Raw genomic sequence first — 16,641 nt, forward strand, 5'->3', positions numbered from 1 at the left:
AGCTTTGTGATAGTTTCAAAGTAAAATAATAATAATAAAAGTAAAAGAAAACTCAAGGCTGCAGTGTTGAGACCTTTAGAAGGCTATTACAGCAGTCCAGGTGAGAGATGATGGTGGTTTAAAACAGAAGACAGCTCTGGCAGGGGTGAGTAGGGGTCAGATTATGGATCTACATGTTGGGATATATGGCATATTGAAGATCTGCATGATTTCCTGATAGATCAGATAAGGAATATGAGTGAGAGAGAGGCATTTAAGGATCCCAGAGTTTTGGGCCTGAGTGACTGGAAAGATGGAGTTAACATCAACTGAGACAGAGAAGGCTACAAGGAGAGCAGATTTGAGGCAGGAGATAGAAGGGATGATCAGGAGTTCAGTTTTGTACATGCTGAGTTTGACATGACTATTGGATATGCAAGTGGAGATATCAAGTAGGTCTTTGAAATATGAGCCTGGAGTTCAGGAGAGAGGGGTTTGGGATGAGATTTAAATTGGGAACAGTCAACATATAGATGTTATTTAAGTTAGGGAGTTAGATGAGGTCATTAAGAGTATAACTATAGACAGAGGAAAGAGGAGGACCATATCCAAGCGTCCAAATTTATACACATAATCCCCCAAACTTTATTACTTTAAAAAGGGAATATAGCAGCTTTATTCATAATTGCCAAACCTTGGAAGAAACCAAGATGTCCTTCAGTAGGTGAATTGATAGTAAATTGTGATACATCCAGACAATGGAATATTATTTTTCACTAAAAAAAATGAATTATCAAGCCATGAAAAGACATGGAGGAACCTTAAATGTATATTACTAAGTGAAGGAAGCCAATCTGAAAGGGCTACATACTGTATGATACCAACTATATGACATTTTGGAAAACACAAAACTATGGAGACAGTAAAAAGATCAGCGGTTGCCAGGGGTTGGGGGTTGGGGGAGGCAAGAGTTGGAGTAAGTGGAGCATAGAGCACTTTTAGCGTGGTGAAACTACTCTGTATACTACTATAATGGTGGATACATATCATTATATATTAGTCCAAATCCATAGAATGCACTGCACCAAGAGTGAACTGTAATGTAAACTGGGGACTTTGGATGATTACGATGTGCCAATGCAGGTTCATGAATTGTAACAAATGTTATTACTTTGGTGGGAGATGTTGATAACGGGGGAAATTGTGCATGTGCGGGGTCAGGGGGTATATGAGAACTCTCTGTATTTTCTGCTCAATTTTGCTGTAAACCTAAAACTGCTCTAAAAAACAAGTCTCTAAAAAAGTGAATATTATAAGAGAAATATTCTCGTTTAGTTACCAAGTCAAAATTTTAGTTCTGATAAACTGAACAATGTTCTACAAAGAATACGTGTCTCCTGAAGATACCCAGAGAAAAAGAGAGGGAGATTAGTTATGCTGAATATAGCATTTGCTTTAAAATTAAATTCTCCATCTTCTTAAAATGTCACCTGTTTATAATAAGATAACCAACGTCTTGTATTGGCCTGAACTGTCTTGGATTTTACCTTCTTGTCTCAGGTGGCTCTCTGTCTTGGATTCTAACCCAGATCATGTCTTACCAGCCCTGCCAAAAGCTACCTAATTCTAGGACACAAATGCCAATCTCATCTTGTGATTGGGAATCTGAAGTCAGAAATAGAGGAAAAAGGGAATATTTTTACATATTTTCACAGAGTGGACAATAGTAGACACAGTAGAAAATAGTAAGCATATAATCAATATTTGTTAAGAGAACATAGTAGATAAATAATTAATATTAACTCAAAAATTTAAAAAATGAATGTGTCTATTAATCTTGTAAAGTGATTGAAATGCTCAATTGAAATGTAAAGTGATGGAAATGCTCAGCTTATACTCACTGCTTCTTTTCTTACAAAATTTTGGCCTTGGAAGTTGTATTCCTCTTGACTTATTTAATTTCCTAAGAGGACGTTTTGCCTTGGATATTTATCCAACATTTAAATATCTTAAACATCCTTAAACCTATTCTGTTTTCCAGTGTCTCCATTATTGTCAATAATGTCATCATTCTGTTCTTAAGTCATGGTATGAGTGGAGCTCCATGTGCCCTAACAGTGTAGCAAAGAGTTAAACTCCAAGTTAAACTCAACAGACTCTTGAGCCATAGAGGACGAAGTCACGGCCTTAGCCAACAAAGCCCTTGCTCCCAAAACAGTTCATTCTATGGCATAATTCACCAGGAAGTCCCAAGCTATTAGTTAAAATGCCGAATTTTGTCCCTTTACTTTCTCAGCATCTCCACTCTGGCCAGAGTTTGTCCACAACCTGCCTGCCTGCTTCATGCTCCTTTTTAGCTGTCATGATTTCCATACCATACTTTGCCCACTCAGTCTTTCTGCACTGACAAGGAAGCAGATAAATTAGAATCCAAGGCAAAATGCACCAAACAGAATAATGAGATATTTCATACTGATAAAAAGTATAATCCAAACTATAAAACTCTTAGAAGAAAACATAGGGGAAAGCTTCAAGACAGTGGATTTGGCAATGATTTCTTGCATATTTCACCAAAAACACAGACAACAAAAGAAAAAATATGCAAATTAGACTTTATCAAAATTAAAAACTTTTGTGACTCAAAGGACACTATCAACAGAGTGAGAAGGCAACTCATGGAATGGAAGAAAACATTTGCAAATTATATCTGATAAAGGATTAATATCTAGAATATTTAAAGAACTCCTACAACTCAAAAACAACCTGATCAAAAAATGGGCAAAGGGCTTAAATAGACATTTCCCCAAAAAAGTTATACAAATGACAATAAACACATGAAAAGAAGTTCGACAGTACTAGTCATTAGGGAAAAGAAAATCAAAGCAACAGTGAGATACCACTTTATATCCATTAGGATAGCTAGTATTTAAAAAAACAAAAACAGAAAATCACAAGTATTGGCAAGGATGTATAGAAATTGGAACCCTGTGCAATGCTGGTGGGAATGTAAAATCGTGTTGCAATGGAAAATAATATGGTCGTTCCTCAAAAAATTAAACATAGAATTACCATATGATCCAGCAATTCCACTTCTGAGTATATACCCAAAAGAACTGAAAACAGAGATTTTAAGAGATATTTGTACACCCTTGTTCATAGCAGTATTACATTAGCTAAAAGGTCGAAGCAACCCAAGTGTCCATTGACAAATGAATGGATAAACAAAAATGTGGCATATACATTCAATTGAATATTATTGAGTCTTAAAAAGGAAGGAAATTCTGACATGCTACAAGATGGATGAACCTTGAGGATATTATGCTAAGTGCAATAAGCTGGTCACAAAAGGACAAATATTGTATGATTGGACCAGCAAACAATTGGAAAATAAAACTTATTTAAAATAGCATCAAAACACATCAAATCCCTAGAAATACATCTAACAACAAATAGGTAAGATTTTTAGCTAGAAATTACAAAACGTTGCTAAAAATAATTAATGGAATTCTAAATAACTGTTTATAGATTCAAGGAAAAAGTTATTATGTCTATTATTTCCAAATTAATTCATAGATTCAATACCATCTCTATGAAAGTTCCAGCCAGTTTTTTGTAGAAATTGACAAGGTCTTTCTAAAATTTATGTGGAAATGCAAAGGAACTACAATGGCCAAAACAATCTTGGGCAATTACTTGCTGATTTAGTTACTATAAAGTTACGATAAATCAAGACAGCGTAGTATGGGTATAAGGATAGACAATTAAATCAGTGGAACAGAATAGAGAGTTGACAAATATTGTATGTTGGACATATATGAGCATATGTATAAGAGTTGGACAAATGTTGTATGATTCCACTTACATGGGTACCTAGAGTAGTCAAATTCATAGAGATAGAAAATAGAATGATGGTTGGCAGGGGATGGGTAGGGGGTAGAATGGGGAGTTAGTGTTTAATGGGTACAGAGATTCTGTTTAGGATGATGAAAAAGTTCTGGGGATGAACGGTGCTGATGGTTGCACAACATATGTAACATATAGATATATGCTCAACTGATTTTTGACCAAGGCACCAAGTCAATTCAATAGGTTAAAGAAGCTTTCTTAACAAATGCTTCTGGAACAATAGGATATTTTTATGGGAAAAAAATGAATCTTGATCTCATTTCATTCTATACACAAAAATTAATTTGAGATGAATCATACACCTACCTATAAAAGCTGGAACTGTAAAGCTTCTTCAAGAAAACATAGGAAAATATCTTTGTGACCTTAGGAGTAAGCCAACATTTCTTGAAGTGGACAGAAAAAGCATTAATAAAATATTAATAAATTGGACTTCATCAAAATTTAAAATTTCTACTCTTCAAAAGTCACCATTAAAAACATAAATAAGGGGCCGGCCCCGTGGCTTAGCGGTTAAGTGCATGCACTCCGCTGCTGGCGGCCCAGGTTCGGATCCCGGGTGCGCACCGACACCCTGCTTCTCCGGCCATGCTGAGGCCGCATCCCACATACAGCAACTGGAAGGATGTGCGGCTATGACACACAACTATCTACTGGGGCTTTGGGGGGAAAATAAATAAATAAATAAAATCTTTAAAAAAAATAAAAAATAAAAACATAAATAGGTAAGCCCCAGATGAGAGAAAAAATATATTCACAGTATCAATATATTACATAATATATTTATATCCAAAGTATAAAAAGATCCCCTAAAAATCAAGAAAAAAAGGACAGCAAAGTAAAAAATGGGCAAAAGATTTAAAGTCACTTAATGAAAGAAGACAGGTGAATGGCCAATAAGCCCACGAAAAAGGGTCCAGTGTCATCAGGGAAATGCTACTTAAAACCACAATCAGCCAGCATTTCATCTACACAAGAATGGCTTAATCAAAGACTGGCTACATCAAATATTGGCGAGGATGAGGAGCAACTAGAACTTTCATACGTTGCTGGCGGATGTGTAAAATGGTACTTTGGAGCACTCTTTGGCAGTTACTTATAAAGGTAAACAGATATTTACCTATGAACCAGTAATTCCACTCCTGGGTACCTACCAAAGAGAAGTGAAACTTATGTTCAACTACAACAAAAAAACTTTTCTAAGAATACTTATGGAAACCTTATTCATAATAGTCGAATACTAGAAAAAATCCCAAATGTCTATCAACAGGAGAATGGATAAACAAATTGTAGTTTATTTTTACAATGGAAAATTACTCAGAAATAAAAAGGAGCAACTACTGACACAGCAACAACATGTATGAATCTCACAGACATTATGTTGAGCAAAAGAAGCCAGACACAAGAGAATACATATTGTGTTTCCATAAAAATAAAGTCCAAGAACAGGCAAAGCTAATCAATGCGAATCAAAATCAGAAAGCAGTTGCCTTTGGGAAGGAGAGGAACTGACTGGAAAGGGATATGAGGGGATTTTCTGAGGTCATGGTAATATTCTATGTCTTATTTTGGGTGGTAGTTAAATGGGTAAATGCAATTGTCAAAACCAGTGGAAATGAACACTTAAGATTTGGGCATGTTAGTGTATATACATTGTACAGCAATTTTTTAAATGTGACTTTTTAAAAGAAAAATTAGAAAGCTAGAATAAAACTGGAAGGAAACTTCATTGACTTGATAAGGAGTATCTTCCTGTAACACCCAGCAAACATCATACTTAATAAGGAAACATTAGGGCCGGCCCTGTGGCTTGGTGGTTAAGTGCGCGCGCTGCAATGCTGGTGGCCCGGGTTCGGATCCCGGGTGCGCATCGAGGCACCACTTCTCCATCCATCCTGAGGCCGAGTCCCACATACAGCAACTGGAAGGATCTGCAGCTATGACATGCAACTATCTACTGGGGCTTTGGAGGGAAAAAATAAAATAAATAAAATCTTTAAAAAAAAAAAAAAAAATAAGGAAACATTAGAAGCACTCCCATTAAATTTAGACATAAAACAAGGATTCTTAACACCACCGCTGTTCAACATTATCTTGGAAATGCTTGTCAAATAATATTACAAAAAAGAAATAAGAGGTATAAATATTGGGAAAGATAAATTTCCATTTGCCAATAATGGCCTACCTAAAAAATTAAAGAGAGCCCACTGAAAACCTATTAGAACTAACAGGAATTTTAGTAAAATGATTAGACATATGATCAATATACAAAAATCAATTTCATATCTATTTCCTTAATAATTTCAAAGCATAATGAAAAACTATTCCATTCACAATAGAATCAAAACTATAAAATAGCTATGAGTAAATCTGTCAAGAAGAGGAAAAGAAAACAATAATAGGAAATACGAACTTTTTTTAAAGGCCAAACTAAACATAAAAATTGCAAGTTTCTGGATGGGAAAACTCAAAATTGTAAAAATATTCATTTTTCCCAATTAGTCCATAAATCCAATGTAATACTAGATAAAGCTTCAATAAGAATTTCATGAATCTTAAGCTGATGCTAAATATCATATGATAAAGAAAATACAAGATAATAGCCAAGATTTTTTTTAAAAAAGAATTATGAGAAGAAAGAGCTCTCCCAGATATCCTTTAAAATACCTTGAAGCTATAGTAATTACAGTAACATGATATGGATGTAGAAATATATAATAAATAAAACAGAATAAAAAGTCCAGAAACAGACTCATATATGAATAGGATTCAGTATACTCTATAAAGGGGGCATTCTAATTCATTAGGAAAGGATATACTCATTGAACAAATAGTATTAGAATAAATACCTATTTGGAAAAAATAAAATAAAACCAGAACTTTACTTCAAATTATACACAAAAAATAATGGCAAATGTAATAGAGAGGTAAAGGTGAAAGATGAATTTAAAAATTGGAATAAAAAACAAAAAAAATCAGTTTTGTAATCTTAAAATTGAGAAGGCCATCTTAAATTATAAAACTCCAGAATTCAAAATGAGAAAGAATGATTGATTGAATTAAATAAAAGTAAAAAACTTTTTAATGATGAAATTTACCATAATAAAGTTAAAAGACAATACTGGTAGAAAATAATAGAAGATAAAACAAATAGAGAATTAATATTCAAGCTACATACAAATCAAAGGTTATAAAAAGGTAGTTGGCAGAAGAAATATAAATGGCCAATAAAAAAACCTATGAAAAGTTGTCTGACCTCACTAGTAATCAAAGAAATACATATGAACATAATATATTTTTCCCACCAGATTAATAAGATTTATTAAAGATTTATAATACCTAGTATAAGCAAGGACGCAGGAAAACAGACACTGTTAGTAGATAAATTGGTAAACTCTTTTTGGAAGGGAATTTGGCAGTACTTAATAAAATTTTAAATGTGTATACCTCCAGTCCAGCTAGTCCAGTTCTAGGAATTTATTTTACAGAAATCTTGTCCATATGTACAAATAAATATGCTTTAAGATCTTCATTTAGTACTGTCCAAAACATTTAAAAATAGTTACATATTAATAAGGAATTAATAAGCAAATGGTTAAATAAATCATAAAACAATCATATGGAATACTTATGCAACTATCCAGAATGAGGCACACCAAATTCTGACATGCAAAAATCTCACATGTATAGTGCAATTTGCAAAGCAATGCATATAGAATGGGCCCACATACCCATTTTAAATACATATGTATACATCATGTAAACATTTAGAAAAAGACTGGAAGGATACACTTCAAAAATTTAATAGAGGTTACTTCTGGCAAGGGTAGTGAGAGTAAGTAAGGACAGACAGCTTCTAACATTTTGTTCTGTATATTATCTATTGTTTGAATCTTTTATTAGGTTACATCTCTTTTATTAGATTGGGCTATTTGAAATTGCTGCTATTTGATCATTTTGACCTACAAAAATGGAAACTTTGTAAGATTCAGTTTAATAGAGTAAGATTTTTTTGTGTATTGCCTTTATAATTTAAATAAATGGATAAGAAATGAAAAGAGAAAAACAGAATTTATATACACTCTCTTGGAGCAGCATTAGCCAGGACTCTCTAAGGATTTATGTCCAAAAAGAGGGCAGCATTCAGTCATTTCTCACTTAAAATGGCTGCCCATTCATCATGTTGTCTTTCCTGCTGTTTGTCCAGAAGTTTCATGACCTTCTCAGCTTTAGAGAGAGAGAGCCCTCTTGCCTGCTGTCTGAGCCTGGGACCCTGGCTATTGAGCATGACAGTGGTCTCAGAGCAACGTATTCCTCTTTGGACCCATCTTGACCTTTTTGCATGCTAGCAATAAAAATTTCACATTTTACAAGAAACGCTGAGAAATGTGATAGTCACTGTTTCTACACCTCCGTTAGTAATTTTCTAAAATAACCCTGAGTTTCACAGCAAATTACTATAAATCAATGACCTAGGCATTTTTTTTTTTTTTTGCCGTTACTGAAAACCCTAGTAAGCAATCTTATTTGAATAGACTAAGCCTTTTCCTGTAACCACTGCAAACAATTTTAAATCAATCTACTTTTTTTCTTAACTGAATATACAGTTGTTAAAATCTTCATTTATTTTTTTCTTTTATGATTTTTGGACTGATTTACTGAGAATATTTAATCTTAGTTAAAAAAAGAATCTCTTCTAGTCTACTCAAAGATGACAGGTATAATAATTCACTTTTAAAAGTTTTAGGGGCCGGCCCGGTGGCGCAAGCGGTTAAGTGCGCGCGCTCCGCTGCGGCGGCCCGGGGTTCGCTGGTTCGGATCCCGGGCGCGCACCTACGCACTGCTTGTCAAGCCATGCTGTGGCGGCGTCCCATATAAAGTGGAGGAAGATGGGCACGGATGTTAGCCCAGGGCCGTCTTCCTCAGCAAAAAAAGAGGAGGATTGGTGGATGTTAGCACAGGGCTGATCTCCTCACAAAAATAAAAAATAAAAAAATAAAAAAAAAATAAAAATTTTACTGAAGTAAATTTGAATAAGGTCTGCAGGTTAGATAATAGTATTAGATTGATGCTAATTTCCTGATTTTGATAATAATTGCTCTGTGGTTATATCAGAGCATGTTCTTGTTTTTAGGAAACACACACTGAAGTATTTAGAGGTAAAGGGTCATTGTACTCAACTTACTCTAAAACATATCAAAAAAAAATTATGTGCACACATATAGAGAGAACTATAAAATAAACAATAAAGCAAGTGTGGTATGATGTTAACATCTGGTAAATATGGGTGAAGGGTAAACAGGGATTTTTGCACTATTTTGCAACTTTTTCAAGTCTGAAATTAGAATAAAATTTTTTTAAATCTATATTTTCTCCCAAAGTGATCCACTGATTCAAAAATAATAACAATTACTACTGCTCCTAAGCGCCTCCACGTGCCGGGCGTGGAGGCAGGCCTCTACAAGGACTGTTTCCAGTTCCGGTTCCTGTGATGTGGTATTATTACCCCATGCTCCGAAGCACGTGAGGACCTCGACCAGCAGTTCAGCCTTGCTTTTCTGTGCCAACACTCCAACCCCTCAGCACATTAATTCATTCCTTGGTGCATTATGTAACTATTTCCCTTCTCTTCTGTGTATTCTGAATCCCTTCCTCTCAACTGACTCCCCTCAGGCCATGTATACATGGTGAAGTTATTCCCATCCTATCTAATAATTCCTCTCTTAATTCAATGTCCTTCTCTGGCTTCCACCCTCTTGTCTTTCTTTTACAAGCAGGCTTTTGAAAAGAATAACCTGTATCTCCAGCCCTCACTTCCCATTCACACCAGTAAAGACAGAGAATCTATATCCCACTATGTGATTAATTTTTGCCAACTTTTTTGTAAAAACTTCTGGTAAACAGAAGAAAATTGAATTAAGAAAAAGATAGAGACAGTGACTGCGAGAAGGAAAAGACAGACTTTCCCCCTGTATGCAGAAACAAGCTATGAATGAAATAAATAGCTACTGAATATCTATGTACAAACACTCTGTTGGGTCTTAGCTACTGGATGTTTAAGAGAAGATTCTTGTTCATAATCTATTTCTGGCCGTAAATATAAATCTCACCACTAGAAACAAAATAAATCCTAAATACGAAGATTCTTAAAGCAGTAGAACATATCAATCTTCCAATTTTTTAGGTCAGATAAGATACTGGCAACCAAGGATTAGGAATAAAAACTGCTGCCAGATGAATCCAAGCTCTACTTCTTTTATCATCAAAGGAGAGTCAAGTAACGTCCCCATTTCAAGAAAGCTTAAAACACAGAACAGTTTGGGGCTTTGCTTGCTCCTTTGGACTCAAAGTTTCCTGTGGATCAAGTAGGACTCCCCGTGGACCCCAATTTCAAGTTGAATGAGCCCCTCCCAGTTGCCTCCTACCTCCAAGAGGGGTTGTAATTAGTTTCCTCACTATTTTCTGAGGCCAAGACTCCACTCCCTGCATCTGGACACTTATCACTATGCAAAGACAACTCGGAGCTGCAGGAACCGAGGACAACACTCAGCATTGTGGAATGAAAGGATGAATGAACAAACTGTATCTCTAGTGTCCAGTACATAGATGAAGTGTTATGAATATTTCTTGAATGAATAAATAAACTCAATCCAACAGATAAAAGTCAGGACAGAATTGCTGGCCTTGCAGTTGTAATCCCAACCTTTCCCCACTGCCCTCCCCAGCCCACAACCTGCCCACTCCCCAGGCTCACTCCATCCTTTGGAAACATTTGAGGGATCAGCTGAGGCAGAAGACCATAAATTAATCATGTTTTCATCTAGAATCATTTCAGAGCCAAGTGCAGGTAAAAGCAAAGAACTTGGATAGCCAACTCAGAGATGGTGTTGGGTGGATGGGTGGCTGTGCCATGAGACGGTACTGCACAGTTTTTCTTAGTTTTTAGTTTCTATCTTGATTCATTTATCCATTCATTCAACAAATATTCATTGAAAAATTACTGCAAACCCAACAGTGTCCAAGTCGTTGGAGGTAGAGCAATAGACAAACCAACAAGGTCCCTGCTCTTATGGAGTTTACCTCTTCATTCATTCAAATGACATGAATGAGGGGCTACTGTGTGCAGGCCCTTTACTGAACACTGGATATACATTCCTGCCTCCATGAAATTTGCATTCTAGTGGAGGAAAAACAGAACATAACAAAATAAAGAAATAACTTATATATAGTATATTGAAAGAAAGTAAATCCCGGGGTGGGGGGAGGGAGGACACCCAAACAGGGAAAGTGGACAGGGAGTATGGATAGGGCATGCAATTTTAAATAAGATAGTCAAGGTAGACCTCACTGAGAAAGTGATATTGAAGCCAAGTCCTGTAGGAAATAAGCGAGCAGGATGCCTGCAGGAGGAGCATTCCACGCAGAAGCAAACAAATGCAAAGACCCTGAGTTGGGAAGCTTCTTGGCATGTTCAAGAAATAGCAAGGAGCCCAGAGTGGCTGAAGCAGAGCAAATGAGGAGGAGAAAATAGATAAGGAGGGGGAAGAGGCAATTATATTAGGGCTTCTTGGCCATTTTAAGATTTTACCCTTTCCTCCAATTGAGACGGGAAGCCATCAGATGGTTTCTAGCAGAGGAATAACATTATGCGACTCAGGTTTTAACAGGATCACTTTGGCTGCTAAGCTAAGGATGGCAGGGAAATGGTGTGATAGCTGTGGGGTTTTTGTATGCTGATGGGTATGCTCTAATGGAAAGGAGAAAAAATGATGCTACAAGGAAAAGAAGGCATAATGGCTGGAGAAATGTCCTTCAGTAGGCAAGAGGGGAATGACTCTAGTACGCAACTGTAGGAGCTAGAAACACAGAAGGTTCACCAATAGTTATGGGAGGAAGGCAGTTTATGGGCATAAACAAATACATAAATGTGGTGGTGGGTGCTTTGCTATTTCTCTTACATTTGCCTCAATTCTTCAATGAAATAGGAAGGAGGACCATCAACTGAGAAGAAATATAGAGCAGGAGATACTGCAAATTTAAGGAGAAAATATCCCTACATGAATATATCCTTAAATAATCCCTTGAAAGACTCATATAACAATATACATAATACTAAAATTTGGGCTATAGATGTGGTTCCAGAAAAAAAAAGACCAGAAAATATTTTTACACATACGGCATATGTAAAGCCATCTGAGTACAACAACATGTACAAACGAAGTGACATGATTTGGCACCTTTCCATGAAGCAATGAGAACTGTAAGTCAATTCTTGAAATTCTATTGAGATGTGAATCAGGCAAATATCTCTTTATTACTGGAAGTCATTTAAATTTAGGTCATTGCCTTAGGAATTAAATACTGTTGCGTAAAACACATGTCCAGAGTTGAGCAAGTGAGAAACACTGGTTAAGGAGCGTTATTGTAGGATCAGTCTCTTGACCCACACTGACTTCCAGCCGCCAACTGCCTTTCTAACTGAGTTCTGTGTTGTACCTCCCCCAGAGGTTGGGAACCTGGAATCCCCTGGATTTTTTCAACCCTCTCTTTTCTGGTAATAGCTCAGCCTACAGTTCCACTACAGGAAAACATGCTTAGGGTATACTCAGAGCCACTACATGATTTTACCAGCTGGGTAAGACGACTTCATGGTGCAACATGCAAACAGTTAAGGTGAATTAAAAACCCAAAGACATTCGAGTAAATATTTTTAAACCTGAAACATTTTAAAGCACTAGCATTTCCTTGATATCTTGGGAGCCTGCCCTCCAATCCAACATTTGACAACATCGTCCAGCATCTTATGGCTGTTTCTTTGGTGCATCAGCCTGGGCTGCGTACAGCTACTGTCTAGAGTAAGTAGACAGAGCTGTCCCACAGCACAGAGAGCGTTTAACCAGACGGACAAGTGGACATGGGCAAGAACCAGCAGTGCAATGGGCAGGCAAGAGGCCACAGGTCCTTGCTCCCAGCCTTCAGCAATCTGGGGATTTACCTTGGAAGTAAGTGGCCTCATCTTAGAAGATTTGGAGTTTTGTCCCCACATGGAGATGTTAGCCCTAGAATTTTATCTCTTATCCATTGTTATTTTCATTTTTAATTCAGTGGATTTTGACTTTTTAAGTTTCTCAGTCTCTTGGCCTAATTGCATCTTTGACATAGTATATTATTATATTTATTTTTTAAATATCTTCTTTGCACATGATGGTTTCTTTTATCTTAATTATATTTAGTCTATTTTGTCTTCCTTACTATTTTTTACCTTTTAATATTTTTAACAATATTCCAAAGCCTATATTTTATCTATTTTTATAGTCACTACTAATTCTCTTACTACTTTTTGTAATAAGTATATTTATTTCTGTTTTGTCTTTTTTTTTTTTTTTTCACATTCACTAGTTGCAGGATTGCTTCTGATTTCTTAGCATTGCCTAGTGACTCCTCTATTTCTTCCAGTTTTAACAGCCACTCCCCTTCCCCCACATTCCCAAACTCCCAGCTAAAACCTTTAACCCAAACAATTAAGGAGATCCAACAACCACAATTCCTTCCACGTACTATAAATTTCCTATTCTAGCTGCACATACTTGCACATTTGTAATGGTATTTGTTTGTCACTACTGTGCATTGTAATATCCTTCTAGAACCCATGGTCTCTACTGTATAAATCAGTGGGTGGGAACCACACCTGTGGAGAATCACTACACAACAGGAAAGGGAGGCAGATGCCAGGTTTCTTTCAGAGAGGAGTCTGGAACCTTATAACAACTCTCCTAAGAAGGAGCCACATTAAAGACCAACAAAATCTTCAAAATATAAACTCCCTCAACTTGCTATCACTAATATAATTAATGTCTTCAAATTTTGTTATTAAAAAATTCTATTCTTGAGTAGGTTTCTCACCTCCCATATTTGAAGTTTCAAGGAGAAATGAGCTCTGGCAGGAATTATCCCGAACAGGGTGTGGGTGTTGTTGTTTTAGTTTGGTTTTTCATAGGTATAGGAAAATACATATACATTAGATTCAGGTGCTCTTTTGCTTTGACTCTGGATTGTTTGAAGACCAGAATCTTCTTAAGCAGCCTGGGAGTGCTGAGAGACCCAAAGCCCTACAAGAATGTGTAAACTGCCTCACTCCTTGACTAAAAATGGGTCATCTTTCCACAAGGAAGTACTGAGGCAAGATGCCTACGCTCCTCTTAGCTCCCTAAAAAAAAGCAGGCAGCCATTTTGGTTAGACTTGAGTTTCTAAAAACAACCTAATAAATTATCAGGGCCTAGCCCATGTCCATGATTCCCATAAACTAAGGGAAATTTCACCAATTTTTTAACTTACATTGCCTGAAGAATGTGTTTAAGCAAGAATCTCTCTCTCTCTCTCTCTCTCTTTCTCTCTCTCTCTCTATGAACTATCTATCCATGCATTAGTGTTATCAATGCATTTAATTTTTTTGCAAAACTTCTTTTTGGGCTTAGAGCCTGAGCCTTCTCTACCACATGTAATTCCCGTCTTCTCTGCTGCCGTGGTTCCCACGAATTCCTCTCAGCTGGCCAGTTGGGGACATAGGGACTCCCGTGTGCCTGCTGAGCTTCCACTGGTCCATGCAGTCTTCACTTCAATGAAGTGTTCAGTCACGCTCTGCCTTGTGCACCTCAGCGCAGACGAGCCAAGTCTAGCCGGTTCTGATTCCCAGTCTCAGCCAGCAATGAAAGATCCCTTCAGCCTTAAGCTTCATGAAGCTCAGGGTCAACTCCTTCCAGGCTCAGGAGGTCCCCAGGAGCATTCCTACAAATGACAAAGAGAAATCTAGGAGAGAAATCCTAGAGTGTGGTAAGATGCCTTTGTGTGTTTTAGTATATTATGTCATTGCTAATCCAGATTCTAGAAAACAAATTCTCTCATTTCCAAGAATTGAAGGCTTTTTAATTTTCTAAGAGAAAAAAAAATGACAGAGAAAAGAGAGAGTTAGTCTACCTAATTTAAAGCCTTGTTAAAGGGACTGTCACTCACCTCCCAAGATCATGTCGAAACAACCTGTTTATCCCCAGCTGATTCTGGTTCAATAAGATAAACATGATGGGCCTTAGTGTTTGTTCTGCTGCCAGGATGCACACTGATCCTTTCGGTGCCTGGCCTCCAATAGATGTGATAATCATCTCTGAAGAACACAAAGTCAGGATTTGCACCAGGCTTGCCAAAGTCTTTCCTGAAGACAGTTTGTACTGAAAGGATTGTTTCCATGTGGCTGGGCCACTTCTCTACAGAGAGTTATTTTAACCTAAATGAAAAATCCCCGGTCAAATCTGTAAATTTCAACAAATATTGCTGAACAACAGTCTCTGATAAGGAGTCTAGTATAAATTTTACTTATATCTCAATTCTCTTGCATTTGGGAAGGTAGAAGGGAAAATTAGTAAATAAATGGCAGGTGAAATTTGAGGTGTTACTTTTGGAAAGCAGTCTGGCAATATCTACACAAATTAAAATTATGTGTACTTTTTTTTTTTGTGAGGAAGATCAGCCCTGAGCTAACATCCATGCCAATCCTCCTCTTTTTGCTGAGGAAGACTGGCCCTGGGCTAACATCTGTGCCCATCTCCCTCTACTTTTTTTTTTTTATATGAGACACCACCACAGCATGGCCTGACAAGCTGTGCATCGGTGCGCGCCAGGGATCCCAACCCAGGCCGCCAGCAGCGGAGCACATGCACTTAACCATTATGCCCCGGGGCTGGCACTCTCAAAAATAGGAGTTTATTAAACCGAAATGGGAAGGATATTCCTATTTCTATAGAGATCTTTTTTTAACTAGAAGAGCTTCTAAATCCCTGTTCCAACTGCCCTGCCTCGCTCCTACCGATGGACTGTTAACCGCATCACCCTTAATGCCGGTGTTTGGGGAGGACACTTAGGTAGCAAGAATGAACCTGGTTTGGGTAGCAAGGTAAAAGGGAACACACAAGGATGTGCTGAACTGGCCTGGGGAAGCACCATAATCAACCATTCCAGTCACTTGCCCCAAGTCCCCTCATTGGGAATGTCAAAGGTGAAAAACACTCAAGATCGGGAGAGGTTGGGGCAAGGAGTTGACAAACAAGGAGCCAAGCCCTACCGCAGAGCTGCTGCTGGCTCTTAAATAAACTTGGTCACTGGAATCTATCTTTTCTTTGCAACTTAAAAGAGTCAAACTAACACAGGTGGTCACTCAAGACATAAATTGTATTTAAATTTTTCAAAAGCTATTTCATAAAATAAATGTAATAAATCAAGATAGGTGACCCTATGCTTGGTTTGTATAACTAATTATAAAGATGTATTTATTGACAGTTTTCCACTGTACAGCTTTCAAAAGAAAGGTGTTGAAAGCACAGATCAAAATTAACGTCTAATTAATTTCTCCCAGCTTTATACATCTAAAGTGACTTTCTATGTTTCAAGTTCCTCAAGTTTCATATACTCAAAGGCACACTCAGACTGAGCCTGGTCACTGGTCTTACGATTTTTCTGAATACATCCCTTAAATTGAAGTTTAGGGTGACTATCCTTTGTCATTTAGTTTCTGGTCTACCGCTGACTATGTTACACTCTCATCTCATGAAGAAATCAGAAAAGAAACATTTAAGACTGTGGAGTGAATGCCTGCTTGAGAATAAGTTTGCGTTGTTTCCCTTCATGTTCTCCTTGGAGATACCCGTTAGGAAGGGGTGGATAGAGATTTAGTGTAGCCACCCTTAGATCCAGGGTGGGACTGCAGG

Source organism: Ceratotherium simum, chromosome 7, assembly GCF_057802395.1.
Source record: "Ceratotherium simum simum isolate JZ-2026a chromosome 7, ASM5780239v1, whole genome shotgun sequence".
NCBI lineage: Eukaryota > Metazoa > Chordata > Mammalia > Perissodactyla > Rhinocerotidae > Ceratotherium > Ceratotherium simum.